At 39.5% G+C, this 24,626-nt stretch overlaps 1 protein-coding gene across 1 annotated transcript in view; it reads right to left on the minus strand.

Moving 5' to 3' along the window:
• cntn5 (contactin 5) overlaps window positions 1–23,725 on the minus strand; it is a 137,151-nt gene extending 113,426 nt beyond the window's left edge. Inside the window, exon 1 of the mRNA XM_050064823.1 lies at window positions 23,307–23,725. The gene's annotated coding sequence lies outside the window, so the exon portion shown is untranslated. The remainder of the gene's footprint in view (window positions 1–23,306) is intronic.
• Window positions 23,726–24,626: the final 901 nt, after the last annotated feature.

The raw sequence follows: 24,626 nt of genomic DNA on the forward strand, positions 1-24,626 counted from the left end.
AATAATGCTGTCACCACAATGTAATTATAAAAACAGTTCAGTAGTATAAAAATGTAATTTCCAGGAGATGTCCCTGTTTCCTCTAATAAGGCTCTAATATGCATAATGACATGTCTGCATCCACCCCACACATCAAAACCAGAAAAGCTCTATTTTGCCTAAGGAAATAATCCAGAGCATGAAACATTCACTTGCTTGTGTAACAGAACACTAAGCTGCAACAGTTCTATAGGTAACCAGTTTATTCCATTACCACACTAAACATCTTGGGGATATGCAGTACTGCACTTCACTGGCTCTCAGACTATAGCTTACTTAAGACATCTTCTCTATCATCCATAAGGCTATGGCAAATATACTGTAAACACCTGCTATACTGCCCAGCCTGAGGTGGTGTTACTGTCGATGAAAACAAAGCAGGACTGACATCCATGTGTGTGTGGTTTGTGTGTGTGTAGTGAAGAATCATAGTCACTCAGTAAGCAGGTAAAAACTGCATTGTCAGATTAAAGTCCCCACACAAAACTCTCATTTGAGAGCCATGGACTACCAGCTAAAAATACCTACAGCAGCAAGCTATGTCGGCATAGAACATTCACTCACCAAAAGACATTTAAACATGGACGATTAAATGTGTGCCCCAAATGACTTTTTAATTTAAGGATTATTACAGACTATAGCTGATTATTAAGCGGCATTATCTTCATTTCATTTACTGACCACTGAGAGGGAAACACCTTTAAAACATGTTATTTTTGCAATATTCCACAGCTTAAAAAAAAACAATGAATATGAAGAGTCTGTCCTTGAAAAGCAGAGTCAGACTGTAGTCATGATGTCATTGACGGACAAATCCTGGAGCTGCTTCATAGACAGTGAATAATGACACAACTCCTGGGACACGATGACAGCACCCATGGTGATTTTACTGGGACACGGGGACGTTTTCTGAATCACAGCTGAAAGCCCTACATTCAAATAAAACTCATTTGGATGCAATATTTAAAACGAAAATCCTCTGAGCCCACAGCATCATTCATTAATTCAGTCGCACTGGATCAGCTCCAAAAAGGTCACCTGGTGACATCATGATTCAAGTCTTGATGCTCAGCTTTGCAGCTTAGGGAGGCACTGTGTTTGTAGATACGGGATTTGCTGTTCAAAATATTCTGAATAGCATGGTGTAAGCTATGTTTAGAGTAGAAATCCTTTTCAATAATGTTTTTTCATTAGCATCTATAGACATTTACAAGAATTCTTTAATCGCATAGCTTCCTTTCAGCCATCATTTACAGCCTATTCAGTTTCAGATACAGTCTGACATTGATGAGAAAGATGTAACAGCATCCTGCAGCCTGTCTAACTACAGCAACATGAATGTTCCTGATCAGTGTATTATTGTCCCTGATAAGCATTACAGGCATACAGTCTAAGAATGGAACAATGCTGGCTATCATCATTCCCAAGAAAGATGACATCGTCCCAGCCTTTTAGTTATTCATAAAATTCTCTATTGAGTCTGAAGACAGACCGAACCCCCTCAAACAATATTCAATCCAACTCTGGGGATGATGTCTATTAAAATAGGGTCACTGATGGTTATCCAAATGGGTAATGAAAATCTAACTGGGGTAAACACTTTGTTAATTATTTGGTCTTTAGGAAATATGCAGTGTAATAACCATCAGTGCTATGTCCTGAAGCCTCACTGAGCTCTTTTCAATCGGTCTATTCGTGTATCTGCTCACTGCTACTTGTGATGCTTAACCGTCCATTCAGCTGGAAAGCATGTCTAGAAGTTTGTGGCAGATCATGCCCCAAAACCTCCTAAATTGGAGTGAAAGTACAAACTGGATGACTGCCGCTACTATTTGTAACAGAGATAACTAGAAGGGCACTCGGAGAGCGCAGACCTCTGCCAAGGCAAATAGTCCAGGGTTCTATGATAGGCAAATCTGCAAGGGCAGCCACCTGTATATGTCTAGATATATCCCAAAAACTATTCCCAAACTATATGACTTCTGTCAAAATATGGTTATGCCTAGCTGAAGCCATCATCGTCGTTGTGGATTGATTATGTACTTCTAGATTGCGGTCAGTATTATTGCTTGCTGACATGAAGCGTCAAGTCTGAACATTTCTTTTTCTCTTACTATCTCTGGTGGAGGTTTTTGAAGAGTATGAGTGAGTGAGTGAGAAGGAGTATAATTAATTGGGTGATACTTGTGTATTTATGTTCCCACAGCCATACCTTAGCTTAAGAAAACAAGTGTTGTTACAGTCGTGGTGGTAAAATTGTGCTGATTGTCCCATGAAACCACAGTCCCTTAGTGCTCCGGTGGCAATGCTCTTCAGGTGGCCCTGCTCTTCTGGTATCGCCACTCTGCTAGCGACCTGCTGCTGCTTTCTGCCTTCTTTATTCATTTTCCATTTGTCTTAGTCTGTTTCTATCGACTGTGTTGGACAATTGAATTGTCTGATGGTACAAGGCGAATTTTGCACGCAGGCTGTTCCATAATGTTACTTGATGCTTTAGGAGTTTTGTTGTGTTTTGCTTATGGTGCTCTGTTGTGTGCTGGTGTTATGTGCAATACATGGATGGCTGATGTGCAATACTGTTATGTGTAGTATCTTTTTTTTTTCTTTTTTTTTAATTTTTATGGTGTATGCTTTATTTCTTCTGGACTGTTATTATAAGGCAGCAATACTTGTGGAGCTACTGAGTCCAAGGCAAATTTCCCTACGGGGACAATAAAGTATATAGTATCATATCATACCATAACGTATCGTATAGTATCGTATCGTATTGTATCGTATCACATCGCATCAAATTGTATTGTACCGTATCGTATCTTATCATAATGACTGCTTTCTGTAAAAAGTTTGAGCAACTATATGTTGGCTATCCCAGTGGATCACTGGCACCCGAGAACACTGATTTTGATAGAGTCGGTGCATTTCTATAATTGGCTGTTTTGCCGTTATTAAACTTTTGTACTATCTACTAGATCTTAAAATGTACAGCATTTATTCTACCATGGCCAATCTTGCAATGTTGAACCTATACTCAAACAACAGATCATTCGATATCTAAAGAATTAGCGCCCCACAAATGGCATTGTTACGTCATGAATGTAACTTAAAGCTACGTACTAAACACAAAGAGACATAGGTTAGATTTCGGCAAGTAAAGTCACGTAGTTTAGGTTAAGAAAGAGAAATATGGTTGAGCATCCTAAAGTTACATAGGTTAGGTTCTGGCAAGTAAAGTAATATAAGGGTTGGGGTTAAGAAAAGAAACATGGTGATGACATATAAGTCAAAGTTAACTTGGTTTCACATGGTCCCGAACACCAGTGTCCTGGGGGAAAGTCCTGTGTTTGTTTGACTCATCCAACGCCCCAACCAACCTCCTCATGTGGACTTTCACTCTTTATACTACTTTCCTCTTGACTCCCATCACAAAGGTGAAAAATAATTTGCACAATCACACCGTGATACAAATTGCTCAAAATGTAATGCGTTCTTCCTTGGTCCATACAACACTCTTCCACCAAGTTTCATGAAAATCAGGCCAGTCGTTTTTCTGTAATCCTGCTGATAGACAAATTGAAAAAAACATTACCTCCTTGGCAGGGGTAATTAAGCTATTTTTTGGTAGCCTTGCAATAAGTCATCACAACCACAAAACCACAAAACTTCAGCCCTGAAAAATATTTCTCATACGCCCTCAGACTATTTAGTGCATTATAGTACAGATCCTCCGCCATCTCCCACACAGAGACAGAAGAGACAACTTTGTTCTGCCTACGCTTCACTGGTACACATTCACAGCGAATGGCTAGTGTAGATAAAAAAAATAAATAAAAAAAAATTAAATGTGACTGTCAAACAAAACGGGAGGAATTCCTGGAGATGAGTGCATATTTAACTCTGGCCTCATACCTGACATTCAGCTGACTGCTACAGTTGAGGCAAACGATGTGTGAATGTTCAGAAACAGTCTCCTATTCATTATTTGAGCAGCGTATCCGTCTCCATCTCCTCCGTCACAAGCAACATCCCAGAAACTACTGACCCGATTTTGACAAAACTTGCCTGAGTGATGTGTCTTATTCTTAAGAACCAGTATTTCACAAAATTACAATGATTTGACTAAGGGGCCCCACAACAAATGAGGGAAATCATATCTCCCGTTTTGTTTGACACACCATCGGGGATTTTTGTAGAGATGCAAATCATCGTGAGAAATTTCCTCAGACTGACACAACCATTTCTGTTTTTCAAGACTACACAAAGTGGATGTTGCCATTATTGCCGGTTGACAGCCTTTTTTTTTTTTTAGGTTGTTTGTTTTTCGTCAACAAAGCAGCTCCCTGTTGTACGTTGCAGGGATATCACAGTTTCAAGTCATTATCATTTAGACTCAGCTTTTGTCACTGAATCGTGTTAATAAATAGTGCACTGTCATTGTGCCATTTGAGCTGAATTCATGACATAACAGACCTCTTAAAAATGGGGAATTAAGCTCCCGTGATCACTGATGACACCCTCCTGCTACCTTCAATAGATTTAAATAAGGCTATGATTAATACACTGTGATGAAGTAATGGAGACAAAGCCATTCTGTACAGTGCCCTATCCTGACTTCAGTGGGTCTCCGGACATGCAATTATCTCTTCTGTACGTTTTGTTCATCCTTTCTACCACCCAGTATAGCTGTCTCAAGTCTCTTGCTACCACTTTTCACCCCTCAACGGTTTTAATTGTCCTGATGACCTCAATCAAAAGACAATTACCAAAGAGAAGAGCAGCGCAGGCAATTATTGTGTTCACCATGAGATAGAGCACACCTGAATGGAGCTAGCACCTTTCACAGTGGTAAAATTACATGTGCAGCCAGTGATGGCTGTCGTGATGAAGAAGTGAGCATGAAGTATGTGCCTGAAATGCTTATGTATCCTTAGAGAAGACCGAATATGAGGAGACACTGACACTTCAAAGCCCAATGAGCAAGGTGCTACTGTTTGAAGTGGCACACATACATGAAGTTATGTGGAGGAATTCAGGGCAAGCCGCGATGAGTTGGAAAATAGGTTAAGAGGGACTGCAAGCATACAGACATTTCTGCTTTCTTAATAAGTAACTGAAACTAATTTTCCCAGATTTTGGAAATTCTCTGGACATTACTTTGCAGTCGGCCAGTTATCGATTGTGCAGACTGTCATTGTGGTAAAAATGAGGCATATTCCGTAAGCCTAAATTATCATCATGACATGCATTGTCTGAGGTTGTTAAAATCCATCATTGTTTCAAGAATCAATGCAGAGGATGCACAGCGAGGCTGGTGAAATGACAGTCATTTCCTGGACTGAGGGAGGAGTAAGCCACAATAGCGTTCTTCATCATCTCTGCAGCTGTTGGGGATTATAGGAAGGAGAAACTGTTATTTTGTGTATTTATGAAGAGATGGACAAATCCATGTCACAAAGAAAGACAAAAAAATCTAATAATGAGTTAGACAAATTTTGAAATGTCAGTTTTAAATGTCACCTGTCGCCATAACATCCTAATAAATAAACAAGTGATTTATTCATACTGATGCGCCCTATCTGTGTTTTCCCACTCACCTCTCTCTTTAAAAAATGTTGCATCTAGCTATTTCGCAATGGCTCATAAATCAAAGTGCTGATTTAAATTAGTAAGAAAAGTAAGCTGGAATGGCTTTCTTTATATACAGCACAGCATTGGTGATAATACTATGATTTAAAGAAATACTTCACCCCCAAATGACCATTAAATCAATTACTCATCCTGTATTACACTGAATTTGTGAGGAAACTTTCTGCATGCATGAAAACAATTCTTGATTAATTAAGGGGCACATGTTTGACAACTGCAAAACTGTATCAAAACATCAATTTACAAACTCTCACACAACTCGTGCAGTATCATCCAAATCTCATTTATCCAGGCATATGCTCGGTAATCCCCAAACACATGCATTGTTGCTAAAATCAAGAGTTTGTAAATGGATGTTTTGATAGAGTTTTGTTGCTGTTAAACATGAATCCCTAAGACTTCAGTTCATTGAGATTCTTTGCTCACTGGAGGCATGTGAGAAAATCTTTCTTCTTAAATGCAACATAACATGAGGTGAGTAATTGATACATAAATGGTCATTTGGGGGGTGAAATATTCTTCTAAGGCAATTAAGCACCTAAGCAGGCAGTGATATGCTTACTTAATAGAGGAACTGATAACACTAACTAATATCACACCATGCTCAGTATAATGCGTCTTTTAAAATGCAATAAAAAGCTCGACCAGTTTTGATTCCAACACGGTCTTATTCTTTGTCAATTTACGTCTTTTTGGCCCATTTGACATTACAATGCTCTATAGATAAAGTGTGATATTTACATAAGCAAGTGGATCTCCTCTTTATCTGTACTCTAAGTGCATTTATAAAAAAAAAAAAAAAAAAAAAAAAAACAAAAAAATAAATAAAAAATCCTGAAACCGATCAATAAGCCTTAGATGAAAAGTTTCTCTGGAACTGACTGCGGCTGAGTCATGCTGCTACACCCAACCCACTCCATTTTGTTGTGGCAGGGCAACATTGTGCGTTTTCCTCAGTTATCTCCTCTTTAAAGCGAGCACTAGATAACAACATTGCCGCCAAATATCAGGGCTTGCTCTGTTATTGCAGAGATTTGTCATTAAAAGAAATTGAAATCTTTGCTGCTTTAGTTTAAAACCAAACCAACTGGTGAAACACCTGAAGGAAAACCTCTTCTTTTGTACGTGGACACAAACCTAAACTAAAAACTAAAAATTCTGCCAAAGCATTTTATTGTAAAATTGATTGACAGAGTGTTGTTTTATTCACTGAGCAACCATCTGAAGTCAAGCATAAGCACTTCTGACACCAGCTTGCAGAGAGCACACCAGGCATCAGCCATGATATTCATCTTGTGAAATTAATTAGCTACACTTAAATAAGATAATTGATAAATTGATAAAAATAAGTTGCACGGATCAGTATTTAAATGAACACAGACATTGCATGACATAAAACATAATGACAACATGTGAGCATTACCTTCTAAATAATTACCCACAACATTGCTTTGAAACTCTATAAGGTCTGCAGCCACACTGGAAGGCCAGTAAGAGTGGCACCTGAGGAGAGTGTTGCTACAGAAATCTTTTCTCCAAGGAGCTACGCAGAAACAGAAGATGGACACAAGATAACTGCAGCTGTAGACCACCTGCCCTATCATTTAAGATAGCGGCACTGCGAAGGAGGTCATAAAAATTCTGTTGCCATATTTACAGATAACTAATCACTTGTCGTCTATTCTGATAACTAATCAATATTTCCACTATCAAGTATTCAACAATGCTGTCGAGGAAGGTGAAGAAATGCTGATATATTTGAGCCAAGTGAACAAATACAGCCAACACACACATAAAAAGCACTGCAGGTGTCAGAGACATTCTTAAGAGTGAGCAAGCGATAAGCATGAATCCATCTGAAGTGGACTCATTTCTTTTGAGGTGTCATTTTTGTGGAAGGCAGATTATTTGACTAGATTCCCATCTGTGAGACTGCAAAAGCAGATTGTGGAGTGGCAAATGCACTGGAAGACCTGTGGCACTTTGAATGACACGTGTTTACCTCCAGCGACAGCCTGATTACCCACACCTGAGCTTAATCGAGGAGCCAACTTTGGTCCGGTTCATTGGATCAAAGAAGCAGCTGGTAATTTGTTGGGATATGTTTCACTTTGTATGCTCTAATTTTAATCATCCTACATATTAGATAGCTCTTCTTCATTTCATATATTTTTTTCATCATTTTTCATAATTATTCTTCCTTTTAATCATCACCAACATTCATAGACATTCATTCTATTAATTGTGATTGTTTGGCATCCCTCTCCAAGATCAAACCTGCATTCCATCTTCCTTCCCAGTCTCATATCAACCTTATAAATCAACATTTTTATTCCACTATAAATCAGAATATGACCTCAGTCAGAGATTTTAATGATAAATTTAATATCTTTTAGTAGCAGCAAGTTAAGCCTTTCTTAGCTTTATTAAAAGATTTTAACATTTTTTAGGGAAATATTCTGCATCTATGCAAAGAAAAATTACACTCTCTCTGTGCATGCTCACCCACTTGAGTGAAGTCAAAGACTGTCCCCAGGGAGGATGCACCACTCGCTTTTGTATTGTTTGTCATTTACGAGCGCCGTCTCCCTCTTGTCAGAGCGCTGTATCTTTCCTGAGGGGTTTTTGAACATGTGATATTTAGTAGTTTCAGGAAGATAAACAGAAGGCTCGTCTTCTGTTTATCTTCCTGTTTTAACTCTAATGTATCCTGATAAAACTCAGTGCAAAAATACAGCTCTGAGCTGAAAACATCCAACACAGACTCAAGTTTGCTTATTGGACATAGCGTTGCAGCATTCTGTTTTTGACTCACTATGAATTATGTAAATAAAAGCTCATTCCATCCACTACATGTGGCTATTTTTGTGGGTATACTTGATGTGATTGATTAAAGCCAGGAACAAAAAGCAGCAGCAATGACTGATTCAAGAGGCGTCTATCTTGGGCAAATCTAAGTTTGACAGCCAATGACTCTGAACCCTTTGAAAAAAACAAATCAAAATACACATACACACACACACACACACACACACACAGAGCATCCTGTGGGCAAAGTGCTACTGGATAACTGAAGTAGCATAAAACTGTTGTGTGAAAGCAGGTGTGTGCAGAAACTAGCGAGGTAAGGCTGTTGGAGTTAATGGCTGACCCACTGTGATGTTAGTGTGCTGTTAATAGAAACTACAACATTAACACTTCCTGCACCTGCTTCCTAGTAAAAGCTAGACTCATTCGGTACTCCACATGAGTACATGGCTATGCTGTGTTGATCTCATCAACATCAGGTGCTACGTCTCATCCTGGGTAGGTTTTTTTTTTTTGGAGAAAATTTTCTGCTGTAAAAGACAAAATGAACTAACACTTTAACGACTCTTGCCAATGTTTAGCACACGACTATTAAAATAATCAAGTGACTATTTTAGTAGTCGACTAATCGGTTTGAGTCATTTTTAATAGAAAAGTACTGTAACAGTACCCCAAAATACTCTTATTGCAGCTTCTTACTTTCAAATATTGGCAGCTTTACACACTCTCCCATGACGGTGAACTAAAGCCCTTTGACATGAGTACGAAAAAAGACATTAGATGACATAATTTTGGGGTTTGGGAGAGACAGACCGACATTTTTCAACATTTTAACACATTTTTCGATAAAATGATTAGTCGACTAATCGAAGAAATAATCAACAGATTAGTCGACAGTGAAAATAATCGTTAGTTGCAGCCCTACATGGCATGTCGTCCGAGACATTGCCAACCCAGTCACCAGAATAAATGTTGCCATTGTACATTTCTGCAAACTAAATGTTTCAATTGTATGTTTCACATGTATTGGACATGTTGAAACATTGCATATTTCTATTGTATGCTATGAAAATACAGAGGTTAATGTGTGGTTAGGCTTAGGCACAAAAACACTGACACAATGTCAAGACCTCGTGTTAAAAAATACCTGCCTTTGTTGGTCTTGAATGAACAGCAGTCTGCTGCTGTTTGCTTGGTGTCAAACCATTCACCAACCCCTCCTCCTACTGTTGAGATATCAGCTCATGTACATGTAATCTGAACTGTGTCATACATACAAAATGTACAAATGTAACATATCCCCAGTTTGCAGAAATGTACAATACCAACATTCTATTCTTGTGACTTGGCTGGAATTTCCGCCTGTACCATCCATATAGATGACAATAAAGGTAATGGGGCAGCTGAAAAATAAATCTGCACCTAAGAAACCACTCACAACATCAGAGACTACATGTTGCCATGAATACTAGCCAACTCAGCTGTTTAAAGTTGTTATGTACAGACAATCAAAGGGCAACACTCTTGTCTAGTGTGAAACAGCTCACACAGCAGAAGGCTCAAAACCCGTCTTGTACAAAAGCATGTCAGATTAAATTTTAAATTCAACCATGTATTCATTCATAATAAGCATGCCAGATAGTAACAGCCAACTAAAACACAGCTCAAAAAAAATTGGACACCAGTCAGCAGTGGATAATCAGCGAAGGCTCAATGACATTGATGGTCGGATATCGGCTTGGTGTCGAGGTCCCAGTCCTTCAGAAAAGGCGGACTGTACCTTTTGTAAAGGTTGTGTTTTATTCCAAGTCTCCCATCAAATGAAGGGGGGGCAGACAGGTCATGCAACGTGCTGAATTTATTGGCTCTAAAATGGCTTGTGGGGCTACATCTGCCCATGCTCAATAAATTTCTGAGCCTAATTTGTAGATTATGCAATGCAGCCTGATATGAATTACATTGTTCAGTGGCATAATTGTTGTAATTAAAATGAAACACATTTACAGTATGACACCTATGTCTGCCAAACTGCACAACCCCTGAAAGCATCTAGCTATTTTCAGGTCCTAGACTATTTATTTCCTTGGAGATTATACACTATATGAATTACTTAATTCATTTTCACTATAAAATAAAGGCAAAATGTTTCATTACAGGGAGTGACTGGCACACACTAAACAACCCATCAACCCAGAAATATCCCTCCATAAAATCTTTCAGTGTTGGCTAAGCTTTCATTTAACTATTGTGTTGAAAAGAGGCTGTTTAGATCCCCACAAGCATGAATATATGATATGTTCAGCATCATGCAGATTGCAGAATCATAAGTCTGCCATTCTAAGCCACTGCAGACACACACATCCCAGTTTTGAGCACCTGAAGCTTAGCTCTTGGATGTGTCCCTATTCACAGGAAACTGCAGAACACAGGTTTTGTGTGCCACACTAATATTGTGTGAGCTCTGCTGAAAATTGAGATTTAATGAGTATGTGATCTGGCACATGAGGTGACTGTCTCAAGGCTCTTTGTTGGATTTCTACAGTTCAGGTTAACACTGTTAATACACCCGCTTGTGCATGAATGCTACACTGTTAACATAAAAAATGCCTACTTGAGATGAACTGAAGGAATACTTTGTCAATTTTCAACCGGGTCAGTGTCACTGTGGCTCAGGCACAGTGTGCAGATAAATTATTATATGGCACCCTTTGTGACACCAGCTCCAGGAATTCATTGCCTGTGCCGCTGGATGACGCCAGATGCGTCACTGCAGTGGCACAGACCTGATTGAAAAAGTAAAGTATCAATTTAATCTGAATCCAGACAACTGAGGTAAGGCATCAATGATGTTTTATTCTGTCAGGTACTATACCTACGAGCACTAACAGCAGCTATTAGCATGGATATATACAAAAAAAAAAAAAAGGAAAGCAAATGTCGTTACAAACGTTAATGTAATGGAAAATTGGCCAGCTGAGATGCAAAACTAAATTAAGTCTCAGACTACAAATTTAATCAAAACTAGAAACCATCTTGCAATGGGATTACACCAGCGGAAGTACAGCAATTAACGACTTAAAACAAAAGTGGTTCAGGGGCGCAAGGTACCATTGCTCAGACCACACCCGTCTTCCTTTACTGTGATCTCAACTATACACCTGTAAAATTTAGTGGCTGCATCTTGCATGGTTGTGACGCTATCGCAATGACAAACTCCGCACATGGAGAGACAGGACCTGATATAAACACCAGGTAAAGCACTCAAAATGGCTTCTGTGGTAGTTCCACCTACATTTGGTGTCTTTAGCACCACATTTTGCCATGATGACACACACATAGGTTCACAAGGTGAAAACAATACCAGCCCTGCTGTCCCAGCTGAAAATAACACCTATCAGTTCCTTTTTTTGCAAGTTAGAATAACAATGAAATCATAACTTATCACAGAGCATCACTGTCAGTTACACACATGTGCCACGTACATTTCAAACTCAATCTGCTGCAGCTGCCTCTCACAGTTTTTTTCTTCCATATGTTGCAATATGTCTAAATATGACATGTTTCCCTCTGCATACTGACATTATATACCTTCACTTATCAGTCTTTGCCAAAACCCATTAAACGATTAAACAGCACAGGTACAAACTGAGATCTCCCCTGATGACATACTACAGGCAAAGAGAAATAGTGAAGGCACAGATGGTCTTTTAAAAGTCCTTGCTTTGATGGTACAACCTCTGTGAATTAGCTGAGATTCTTTTAATCCTGATTAAAATGCATGTTTTGATTTATGTTGATGTCTGAGTGAATGCAGACAATTAAGGTAAAAGGCAACGATGCACACTGAGTGGCAGGCTGGCAGGAGGAAACCAACTATATTATATTTGTTGTGAAGGAAAGGTCACATCTAACATAGCCATAATGTGACCTGATTTCTCCTGCTCTAATCAAAGGGCACATGTTGCCATGGTAACTATAGTAAAGTATAGTAGTAAAGGTGTGTTTGGAAACCCTGTAACCTTCCTTTATCCTCTAAAAATGGCTTTCATAGAAATGTGACAGTGTTGTTACAGAGATCGGCGTTGTTAACGTGTGGTCACCTTTCAAAAGTCACGGCTGAAAAAAAGTAAAGCACAACAGCCACTGAAATGTAGCTGGGATTTTCTATATTACACACTCATCCCCGGTGCAATTCGGTCCAGTCCCATGGCACATTTGTGGCGATGATATATAGATCTAATTAATTCTCAATTTATTTGAATGTGATCTCCACTGTCTGGCTCCCTGGGGAATCAACTGCTGTCATCTCTTCTATGGAAAACACAATGAGGCGACTTGCTGGTAACGTTAGCAGCTGAATTGGAGGGTTCCATTTCACATGATTTTCTAAATCTGTGATTATTAATTGTAATGAAAAAATTAAAGGTAATCATAAGTGTGATTATGATGCACCAATAATAATGTGATTCATGCCAATATAAACCTTAACCCGCAACTCTAGGATTCAAAAATTGGATTCACTGAGTCAAACTGCATTAGACCAAAACATCAGCCCGACTAGAATAAAATCCAAAAAAATAATCAACTTTTAAAACAGTACAGTATGTAGCCGAAGCATATAGTTTGTGTGTGTGAATAAGTAAATAAATAACATTTTACCACAGTTAAGAAACGTAACTTATCCTCACCAACAGTAGCATGCATCAGCACAAGAGAGGATCCTAAAATGATTCCTCTCTTCAGACTTTAAATATGTTTAGCTTACAGATGAGCACTGGAACATCAGTAACATTAAAGCTGGGCATACACTGTACCATTAGAGCCTAATTCTGACCTGATTTATTCATTTATTTTAGAGTTCGACCAGATTTCAGCTTCATTGGGCGTTGTTTGCGGTGCAGTATATGGGGGGAGCAAGGACCGATGATGACCCAATCAACCGCTCCCAACCACCCTTCGAACGTTTGAATGAATTTCTGACACGTTAGAAATATTGGTTGTTCATCGTCAGGCTCACACACAGTTAAAGCTGAGCCATATTCCCCAAGGGTAGTCCCTTTTTCGCACTGAATCAATCGTACAGTGTAGCATAAACCTATAGTTTGTTAGTGCTGCTAACTTGCTAATTTGTGTGTGTGTGTGTGTGTGTGTGTGTGTGTGTGTGTGTAAGAGAAAAATAAAAAAATAAAGGGAGACAAATCCCATTTATGCAGGAATGTACTTTTAAGCTCTTTTTGGGACGTCTGTCTTACTGATGTTATGAGAACAGTCCACGGGGCCAACAGACCATTTTATTGTCTATTTTACACGTACAGCGTGAGCGCTCAGGATGTGGCTTGGCGATCAGACTGTACAGTGTAAGCACATAAATCGTGAGCTTTGGCTTTACTCACAGAAGATTTACTCATACAGTGGGAGTTGGAATTAAACAACAACATTTAACAGGCTCAAATCATACAGTGTGTATGCCCAACTTAATATAAGCTGCAAGTAAAGAGAAAACACTGGCCGGATGGTCTGACTGATCTTTAGTTGGGCCATAAACTGAACTGCAGTATCTGTACTGCGCCTTAATCTTCACCCTGCGTGCTCAAATTAGACAGTGAACAGTATATGTTTCATGTGGAAGGAAATGCACTTGACACATTTATTAGACTTCAAGGATACACACAGTGCGTTCTGGTGAGTAACACTGAATGCAAACATAACTTTTGTTTGTTTACCAGAAAACTCCACAAGGCACTTCAGGCAGTCGACTCTCAAGACTCTTAAAAATCAATAAACTGTCCAGGCTTATTCAAACCCCCAATTTATTTTCATATCACACAAATATGAGCTGAAACTAATAGCCGACTGGATGGCAAGTAAAGCTCAGTCAGATATCTAAACCACAGAGACGTGCAATGAAAAATGGTTGACGACAGAATATGCAAAATTTAAATAGACACGGAATAAAAACAGAATGGTCCTTTAAACCATTTGAGTCCACTCCATAAATGTTCTTCCTTTGAACACAACTGATTAAACTAGCTGGATACAGGACATACATGTGTGTCTGTGGCAGATCAACATACTCGTCTGTGCAGCAGATGTTTTAAGATGCTGATTAATTACAAACCTCCAGTTGTTGACCAGTTGGAAGCTGCTCGTCAAAAACTCAAATTATTCAGCAAGTCAGCCGAATAATTTCAAAGCTACATTGTTAAGTGAAAGTTCTTTTTAAACAGGCTACGGCCTCAGTGGTTTTTGTTATTTTGATAGTGTGCAGCTGCAATTTGCTTTTTCAATTTACATATCTCCTCACAATATTGTTCTGTCATCCCTGGCTGTCACATTTCCCATTAATCTCCCATTATGTTAACTATTACATTTATTGATCTGCTGGGCTGCTGGAAAATGAGACAATTCAGTAGCCTCTCACCCGTTGCTCACAGGTTGCTTATCTTATCATTTTATTAAGAGCTAATCGTTTTGGGAGACGTTACGAAGACGGTTGAACTTTGACTTGTGAATTAAAATGTCAACCATGTGAAAAACTGACTGCGCACATTAAAATGATGGCCGAGCTGCCATGAAATGCAGAACAAAAATAATTTAAATCACAGAGCACTGCCCAAACCGAGGTTTATGTAATATTACAACATCATTCTTTTTTCTTCCCAGGACCACCGCAGCCATGATGCTACCCAGAGCAAGCTGACAGCTGATAAAGAAAAACCAAAACCAAACAGCATTCCCCACACAATAGTAGCTTTGAATAAAAGCTCCACAGAGCAGCTTGCTCTCCTTTATTTCCTATAAAATGCTCCAGTGCTTCTGTCTTATCTTAATGCCTAATGAAGCTTCACATCATCCTAATATCTGGAGGACATTTTACCGGTTTTAAGTCCTGCATTTGTTAAAGCATGCATCCTGTATACTGATGTGTTCCTGCAGAATATGATTCAGGTTCCCTGCTAATGCTGCCAGTTCACATTTAAGTTGGTCGTTCACTTTGGTTATAGTATCACACCACGGTTCTCATCATAAAGTCACTGGTAGAAAATATGAAATCACCAAGCATCAATCATTATCCATTCATATGAGTGCTGCTATGGCATTACAGAGCGATACTGAGGAAATGATTCTACATCTACCTCACTTTGGTAGGATAAATCCAGCGCTTGTCACAAGACGATGAACAGGGAGGTACTGCACAAGCACAGCTAGGCACAGCAGCCCTGTTAGTTGTATCCTGACAGATACTCCCATACACATTTCATCTCTCGGGAGAAAGGAGGCATGAGAGTGGAACGTGGCAACTCATCATGAGCCTGCAGGATGCATGACTTAGTACTGTAAGAAAGGTGACCTGAAAACATCCCTCCTACTGTTAATGTACAGCATCCCTGCTTTCTTTTCAAAAATGCCCACCAGGCAGTGAGAGACATCGCTGTGCATCTTTACCTTGGGTAAGTGGACACTGAGAAGGCCTTGACTAAAAATCATCTGAGAAATATCAAGCAACATTTTGACCTCCGGTGTTACTTTTATGGATTTAAAAACTGTTTTTGTTCGGGAAGACCTGACATTACATTCTAGATGGCAAAAAAAAAAGAGAGAAGGTTTTGAAAAGCCTTTTAATGGTCTGTCGTGAGCCAACCAAATTTTACTCATCTGATGCTTCCTCACTTACAGTCTCACAGGAACATACAATGCAAAGAAATCAATGTTATGGCAGGTGAAAATGAAAATCCCAATAAAAACATGTGAAAGATGCAACAACACAGGATTTAAGATCCAATAAATTATTGAGAGTCTAATCTGCAAGGATGGGGCATGTTCTTTGTTTTAAGACATGCTTTTACAAGAAGCTCAGAAGCAATTTCACATTAATGAGCTAGCAAAGAGGATTGTTCACCAACCGGGCCTAAAGACATTTTCATTAGGGGGAAAGATCAAAATGTAAAAAGGTAATTATACATAATCAGGTGTAATAACAGAAGTTACATGAAATTTCATTGATCTCTCGAGGTGCCTTTGATTTCTGTCGACACTGCCGATGCTGGCCCAGAGTTACTCACTATGTCTTTGGAGGTTTGACTTATTAAGATAGCACAGAAATAGAGAAAGACTTGTTAAGAAAGGTTTGGTCTCCAATGAATTTTAAGTGGGGGGGAAAAGACACCCCCAACTAATTCTTTAGGGGGATCAATGCCTTGTCTGAGGTAATGAGGAACAGAAATAAATGTAGAGTACGAAAGGGACTGAGAGTGAGATGCTCTCTTATGCTATTGCACTGAAGAAAACAAGGCAGATGCTTCTGGCACCCAGGGTAGAACAGCCAATGTGGCAATTTACACACTAGTGTATATAGCATTATGGCAAATGCAAGCACCCAGATGTCCATAGCCAGCAATGCTATTTACAGCCAGGGTGCGAATAGCCAATGTGGCTATTTAGAGTGTATATTCCTGGGCGTCCCCGCAATATCGAAATATGGCGTTAACACAAACAGGTCTACTCAGCTATTCTGCAAAAGTTTATGTGTATTCAGCAGCGTTATACAACCTGAAAACTGAAAATAATAACTCAACTGGGTCTGAAAATAATAAACCTGCATTGATTCACATGGGACTCAAACCCTGACCTCCTGTGAGACTATCATGTGCTTTAATCACCCACCACATCTTGCTACCTCAGTGGATAGTGTCACTATTTGTGCTACCTTATCTGACTCTCTGGCAGTGCATTTGTCAGGGTTTCTCATAAAAGTACCACTTTAATCTGAGAGAATATTCTGGATTGACGAGTACTGGCCCTAACCGTGACCTCTTTACCCTAATCCCAAACCTAGACACGTCAACGTCATGAGTACTAGTCAATTACAGCACGCAGTGGGATCCATAAAAATGAGATGAGATGAGATGAGATGAGATAAGATAATCCTATATTAGTCCCACACTGCAGAAATTTGCATCATTACAGCAGCAAAAGGAAAACTGCAAAACAAGAAGCATCTGTAAAAAACGCAAAGCTATATAATAAATATGCAGCAGTAAAAAAACACAGAGTAATATAATACGTGGACAGTAAAATAGCAAACTGTAATAGAAAAGCTGAATGGCTGAATTCACATTATTGCACAAAGGAGGTATAGATTACACACTTAAGTTTATACTGATATTGCACCTTTACAGGCCTTAGGGATGAGTGTAAATAGCCAAATGGCTGCAGTGTGACTATTCTCACAGACCCCCCCAAAAAAGGATTTTTAAACAAGTTGACCCACACATTATGCTTGAGCCTTGCATCTTATCCCAATTTTCTCCTATCCAAACTCTTTATTATCTCATTTACTGTCTGCCACACAAAGTATTGTTTGCAAATGCAAAAATAATCCAATCATGCCACAACACGAATCATATTTTTTGACTGCCTCGAACCTGAAGGTCAAAAGTACATCAGTAATTTCAGCTAATCTTTCATTTTGTACTATCAGCATGATGCAGATATAGCCTTAGACCCTGTATTTGACTGTATTTGACTCCCCTGAAACTGCAGAGCCCGTTTTTACACCTTCATTTTACTAATCTGTCGAGAGCATGAGATTGTTAGACGTTGGGAAGATAAAAAATCAAAGAGTGTTGTGCTTCATCATGGCCCTGGAAGATAAGGCCCTTTACTGTCACATAAAATCAGGAGCTGCCTACTGAAAAACACTCCATCCCCGAGCTATTCCCCAACATCACCATCATCACTACTCTCTCCATACCATCTCCACAAATACTTGGTGTTCACTTCACTGACAAACTATTTCCACAGACAAATCAAACCTACTACCACCTAAGCCTATTTCAACACGTGAGTAATGTGACTGAAGAAGAAATCCTTTGTGTGGAGGGTGGTACTGTAGATAGATGTTGCTATGTTGTCCTGATAACGGCCAGATTTTAATATCTTAACAAAAAAGGGGCACGTATTTTCAATCAAAGGTTTGTCTTAATTCAGATTCCAGTAACAACAAATCACATTCCTTCATTCCATACATGCAATTAATAACCTTTAACATTTTCACAACCACCCATTTAAGCTGTGGCTCAGAGGAGCCCTGCAGGTATCTGCAGATGACTTGCTCGAAGTTAACACAATGAGGACAGCACAAAGACAAACAGATAAAGGGGCTGCATAATTAACCAACCTGAGGCTGTGAGACGTATTAGCTACCAAAACAAGTTATTTCAGCCATTTAGATCAGCTGCAAAAACCAAGAAAGAAGGGAAAGAAGGCCCATACAATGATGCTGTCATCTCACTCATGATAATTAGATTACTGCTCAACATATGTACACATTTGTCATAGTGCAAGGATTTATTGTACAATCTGCTGGCTGCATCACAAGAGCAAGATCAGAGCGCTAACAAAAAAATGCAAGATGAAGATATGAGACTGAAACTGTTTTCCATAAGAAGGATGCAACACTGTAATCAAATTAACAGTGCCTCTTTTGTAGTTCACACATGCTTCGGCATGACAACATCAGTGTGACTCGAGATTGTCTGTTTGACTCATTGGACATCAAATCCAAGTCATTCATAACAGTGACAAGTGGAGGAGGGTGCTGAAAGTCAGTCTTTTCTTACGCAGATGCTTCTGAGCAATTATATAAATTAAGTTGTCAGATGGGTCCTGAGGGACGTTTGTCTTCCAGGCTCTGCAAGACCAGTGGGCCTCCCTCACAAACAAAGTGCTAGATAGGAAGGCAGCCAAGGAAGGGTTTGCCACTGTCAACATTACCAACATTTCTTAAAAAGAATGTCTTTAATCTAACAAATGCATGTCATCTCAAATCTTACCAGGGAAACATGCCCAGGACATACATTCTTAGTCACCGTTTTGTTTGGAGAGCAAAATTACACCATTGCATTCTCTGGACAGTGAAAAATATGTTGTTTACAGATTTCAGGATGCCCAGCAATTTCTGAACACTTCCTAGCTTTCACTTTTGTCAACGCACATAGTGCTCTGTATACTGAGTCAGTACTCTTTATACAGCCTGTGCAGTGTGATACCATATCACCGTCTTTGAATATATTCCCCAACATCATATGAAAAACAGACAATGGGGACACGTTGAGTACGCAGTGCTATCTGCAAGACATTTTTGTCCCCTTTCCATTTATTAGTTTCAGATTTGTCAGTGAAAATAGGACTCCCTTGGGTGCGATTGTCTCCGTGAGACAGTTTCTATCCCTAGCCTCTCCCTTGTCAATCCTGGTATGCATTTTTCTCAAGTGTCCCAAGGGCCTCGGAGGGTTCGCCTTCACCAGAGTTGTCATTTTCAATTAGCCATACTCTAAATCCATGTCTGTTGGCCCATGTCAATAATCATTTCATTTAAGAAGATGGGACAGCTGTAACTTCAAGACATATTCAATTTCCATCAAGGTTAGCCAATCTACTTATTTGCATTTCATCTTGCACCTGCCCCCAAGTGGATTTACAAACATTTTAAGGCATGTATTGCAAGCAAATAACTGATTTACATCTGATAAGGATAGGGGTAACCTCTAACGCGTGCCAAGTGAAACAGGCACAGCTGTTCGTTCCCTCCATCTATTCCCCTGATATGCAGGTGAAGCTCCTTTTGATTAGAACTGTGTCTGGCGACTTTAACTATACATCTCTTGGTGAGATGAAGCATTTTCAGATGATCTCCGGAAATTAAACTAAGCGGTGGAGTGGGCTGATATGAAAATCGTTTAAGCACATTAGGTCTCATGAAATATATATCTAGATTAACATTATGGCAAATTATAGCCCATTTGAAATCACAAGCATGCCTTCAAGTTAGACTTCCATCATTAAGTCTTAATGGACGCTGCACTGTATAACACTAACAGGAAACCACGGCAGCATTAGACTGTGACGTAGGTTACATGATTTTAACACTGATTTACAGTCGTAGAGGCCCAGACACACCAAACTGACATCAAAGAACTAGTGGTGATAAAGCCTGAATGCTGCGTCGTCTCAGGTTACCTGTGTCTCAACCAACAAGTTGCACCTGAACACACCACAATTGATGGATTCATAATAATAACTAGACACAGGATACCAAGATGGCGCCAATGGAGTTGCTCACGTGGGGATTTTTAAATCACTTTTTCTGCTCCAGGAAAGATTAAAAAATTTAAAACCTCTATATATCAAAAAATCATAATATAAAGACTCATATTTGACCTTGTTTGCCATTTTATAGATGCCTCTGTTATAATGGTGGCCTATGGGGAGAATGCTTTTTTGGGCAGCAGCGGATTTTTTCGCTGCAATACCATGAGTGGCCACTGGGAAAAATTGGCTGCAAGGCTGAGCAGTATTCCCGGGAGCCTGGTTTGTATTTGTCATTGAAAAAGGGCAACTGTAAGACACTAGCTAGCCAGTTAGCACATTAACAACGCAACCCGACATTGAAAGAACAATGGATATTAAGCCTACCGTGTACTAGCGAACAATAACACGAGAAATTACGGAAAACTCTTTAAATAACAAGTTTGTTTTGATCTCATGCCCTCTTGACAGCTGTTTGCTTTCTTCACTTCCATTTCTCCTCTTGTGCACTGAGCTGAACTGCCAATCAGAGTGATTTCACTCACTGACAGGTTCCACCAGCTACAACACCGATTCAGCATACTTAATTGGCCAAAAGAAATCAGACTAGTGCTGATGGTGTGGGGCACACCGCAAAAACTAGGGCGACAGATGCTCATGGACAGCCCAACACTGACCAATGGCCAACATTTGGCTTGATGTGTCAGGACCCTAAGATTCAAAGAAGTACTTAGCTCTGTAAATTTGAACTGACATTTATTACTTTTTGCATGGTAACATATGCAAAGCACCCTTGAGTCAAACAGCCTCAAATTCATTAACTCAAATTAAATATTGTGCCTGCCTTTATTTACTAGTTGGCGTTTTAAAAAAAAGAAAAGAAAAAGAAAACAATTAACAAAAAATCAAGAGAACAGTTTGTGTATATAAACAAAAAGCCAAAATGATTTTGCTGAATCTACTGGAATTTCTTTGCATCGTAGCAAAAACTGTATATTGATTGAATCCATGTTGCAAAGGATATAGTACAACTACAGTGCAGCATATGTGACATACCAGTTGGAGATATACGTGCTCAACTCACAGCTCTTCAAAGAAAGTGAATGAAATTGTGCTTGAAGCAAAAAAAAAAAAACACTGAGTAGGCTCCTTTCCCCTGGGCATATCCCACTCTCACTTTCACACATACATACAGCACATAGTATGTAAGTCAACCTGGGGGTCAGGAGCCAACGCATGCATCACAGGAAAACTTTGAGCATTTCAAGCATTTTTTTTCCTGTAGAGAAAATTATTACTGCATTCTTTTCTTGTATTGTTGACCTTCTCTTTTTTTCAGCCTCTGAGCCACATGTTGGAACCGTACATCTGTCATGTTACAGTATCTCATGCTGTTTACATCACTGATGCTTCTCTCAAAGTACCACGACATTTGATTCTAATTTGTGTCAAATTCAGGAATGACCGAAGCAAGAAGAAATTAGTTTCTGTATTTTTAGAAGCAGAAACTGGTCCATAGGTTCACGCTTTAAATCTCCAGCAGTCTTGAATACTGTAGTGGCATACTTAGTGTCTTTAAATTAGAAACCAGCCTTAAAATAGTATGATGTTGTGTCTAAGTGTCTCTGAATGAACCTGCATTAAAAATGAACAGACGCCAAAGCAGCAGGGGGATTTAGTGACAGCAGACACACTTTTAAAGGTTGTATTTTCCTCCGGCAGACTCCATTCTATCTGCCACCACTCGGCTAATTGCTGTCATTGAGAAGAAAGTCACAAACTTCAAGAAGGGAAAAAAAAACGGAAGCAATATTCCTAATTGAATAATGTCTTAATAATAGCCCATGCTCTCTGTGCATCATCCAAACACAGCCCTGCAAAAGCCAAATCAATAAGATCAAACAAGAATATGTGTGCCTGAAGCCACAGTGCACAAACTGACTGTCACCAGCACAGTCAGATGATAGCATTATACTAAACATTCAACCGCAGCGAAGCCGCAAAATTAGAGTTTGGGAAATTTGCATATCTCTGATTAGATAATTCCTGTGGGTCTACTTGTGTGGTAAGTGGTGTGTTAGATGCCTCCTGTTCTGCTAACCTAAAGATGCACTCCCCAAAAAACAACAAAAAAATAAAAGGGACCAGCCTCTGCCCTTGCAGGAGAGCTCTGTTCTTTCACAAAATATTTCCATGGATTCCTTTGAGCTCCTGTTTAAAAGCAGCCAAACCTCAAACCCACTTCAGTGTAAATGCATTTCAAAGTGTCTCCTTTCAAGGCTGTGGAGTGTAGGACACCTTTAATTTGGGCTCAAACCTGCAGAGATTGTTTTCCTACGGCATAATAAATAGCTTCATTTGAACACTTTGTTGTGTGTTGTTGTGTGCATCTGGACACTCAACACCTCCATCGCCCACATGCTTCATTCTGACTCCAGGTGCTCCTCATGAAAAGGCAGAAGTTATTCAAACAGCATGGGGAGGAATTACCCAGACTGACGAGCAGGAGGGTTTCAAAAATAACAATAACTTGGATATGTAGATAAATAAAATCATCCTGAACAATTCAGCTCCTTTTGGGTTGTATTTGGATTATAGTCAGCAGCATTGTCAGCAGAACTTGTCTCTGTTTGAACAACCTGCCGTCACTCACACAGCTGAGGCTACATGAGGCTACAACGTGAACAAAAACAACTGGGAACACCAAAGTAAAATACTTTACTCACGGATATTTTAAAAAGTCGTCCCTCGTTTCTCTTTTTCTTTCCTCTTCCAGGTGCTGACCGCCGTGGTGTGTCTCCCTGCCGACCCAAACAGGCGGAATGGCAGCGGTATTAAATACAGTATCAAGTCCGGGTCCTCGTCTCTGTTGCTCTATGTGGTTAGCCAGCGTAAACAGTACATCCTCAAGTGAATAAACAGCAACACACAGGCATTATTTCTTTCGGTGCCCGGCTCGTTCCCCCTCGAGCGAAACCAAAGCTCTTGTTCCACTTCAGGGAGCTTGGTGCCGGCGCTGTGCGTCGTGGTGGACGGAGCTTCGCTTTGGTGTCTCCTCAGTCAGCCTCCACCGCTGCAGCCGGCTGAGGCTCTCTCTGCAGCGCAGCATCCCGTCTCACTGGTGCTGAGGAGGAAAAAAAGGTGGCCCTCAGTTAGTTATAAGGAGTGGCATCGCATCAGTTTGTGCCACTGCGTAGCGTCATGCTTATCCTGGGCAATATCTGGGAGTTTGTGTGTTTGCAGGTTGTGGCCAACGTGGAAATGGGAAAGTTGTTTAAATGAAGGGAGTAAAAACAACAGATGAGTGTGCTGTGTGCAAATATGAGCATGGATGTGTGCTCCCTATGTCTGCTAACAGGTGCACACATTAAGGCTGGTTGGATTAGGAAACCAATTTTGTTTTTTAATTTTCATTTTATTAATTGCTTCATCTGCAGAGCTTCCTCTGTCGATGTCTTCTTAATTTTAGCACCTTTTTTTTTTGTTATATATTAATCAGTCACTGAGCTAATGTTAAAGTGGAAATAGACATTTTTGTTTTGACTTATAATTATGAGGTAAATGTTGACTAAACAGTGTAAAGGCAGCATAACATTGGCACCATCTGCATTCACTGTTGGGAAGGTTACTTAAGGCTACAAAATACTAGTTACTTTCTTAAAATTTAAAAAGTCATATACCTATTTCAACTACATACTGAAAGGGATGTAACTTACTTGATTACTTTTTTTGACAAATGTTTTAAACTGGGCAATGAAGCTGAAAAATATCCATTAATAGGTTTTGCAAAAAGAAGGCATTCAAAATAACAGAATACACTCTACATATACACTTTTTCCCCAAATGGATATATTCAGGTGTAACCCCTTTGTAATCACCAACATTTTGATTAGTAACTGTAATTTAATTAATATTTCCCCCCATAACAGATTACAATTTAATTTTTTTTTTATTTTAATTGCATGTAACTAGTTACAGGTAGCCTAAGTAGTTACTTCCCAACACTGTCTGCACTAAGATTAGTTCCCCATAAGCCTCACCTACAC

This window comes from Epinephelus moara, chromosome 2 (genome assembly GCF_006386435.1).
Source record: "Epinephelus moara isolate mb chromosome 2, YSFRI_EMoa_1.0, whole genome shotgun sequence".
Lineage (NCBI taxonomy): Eukaryota > Metazoa > Chordata > Actinopteri > Perciformes > Serranidae > Epinephelus > Epinephelus moara.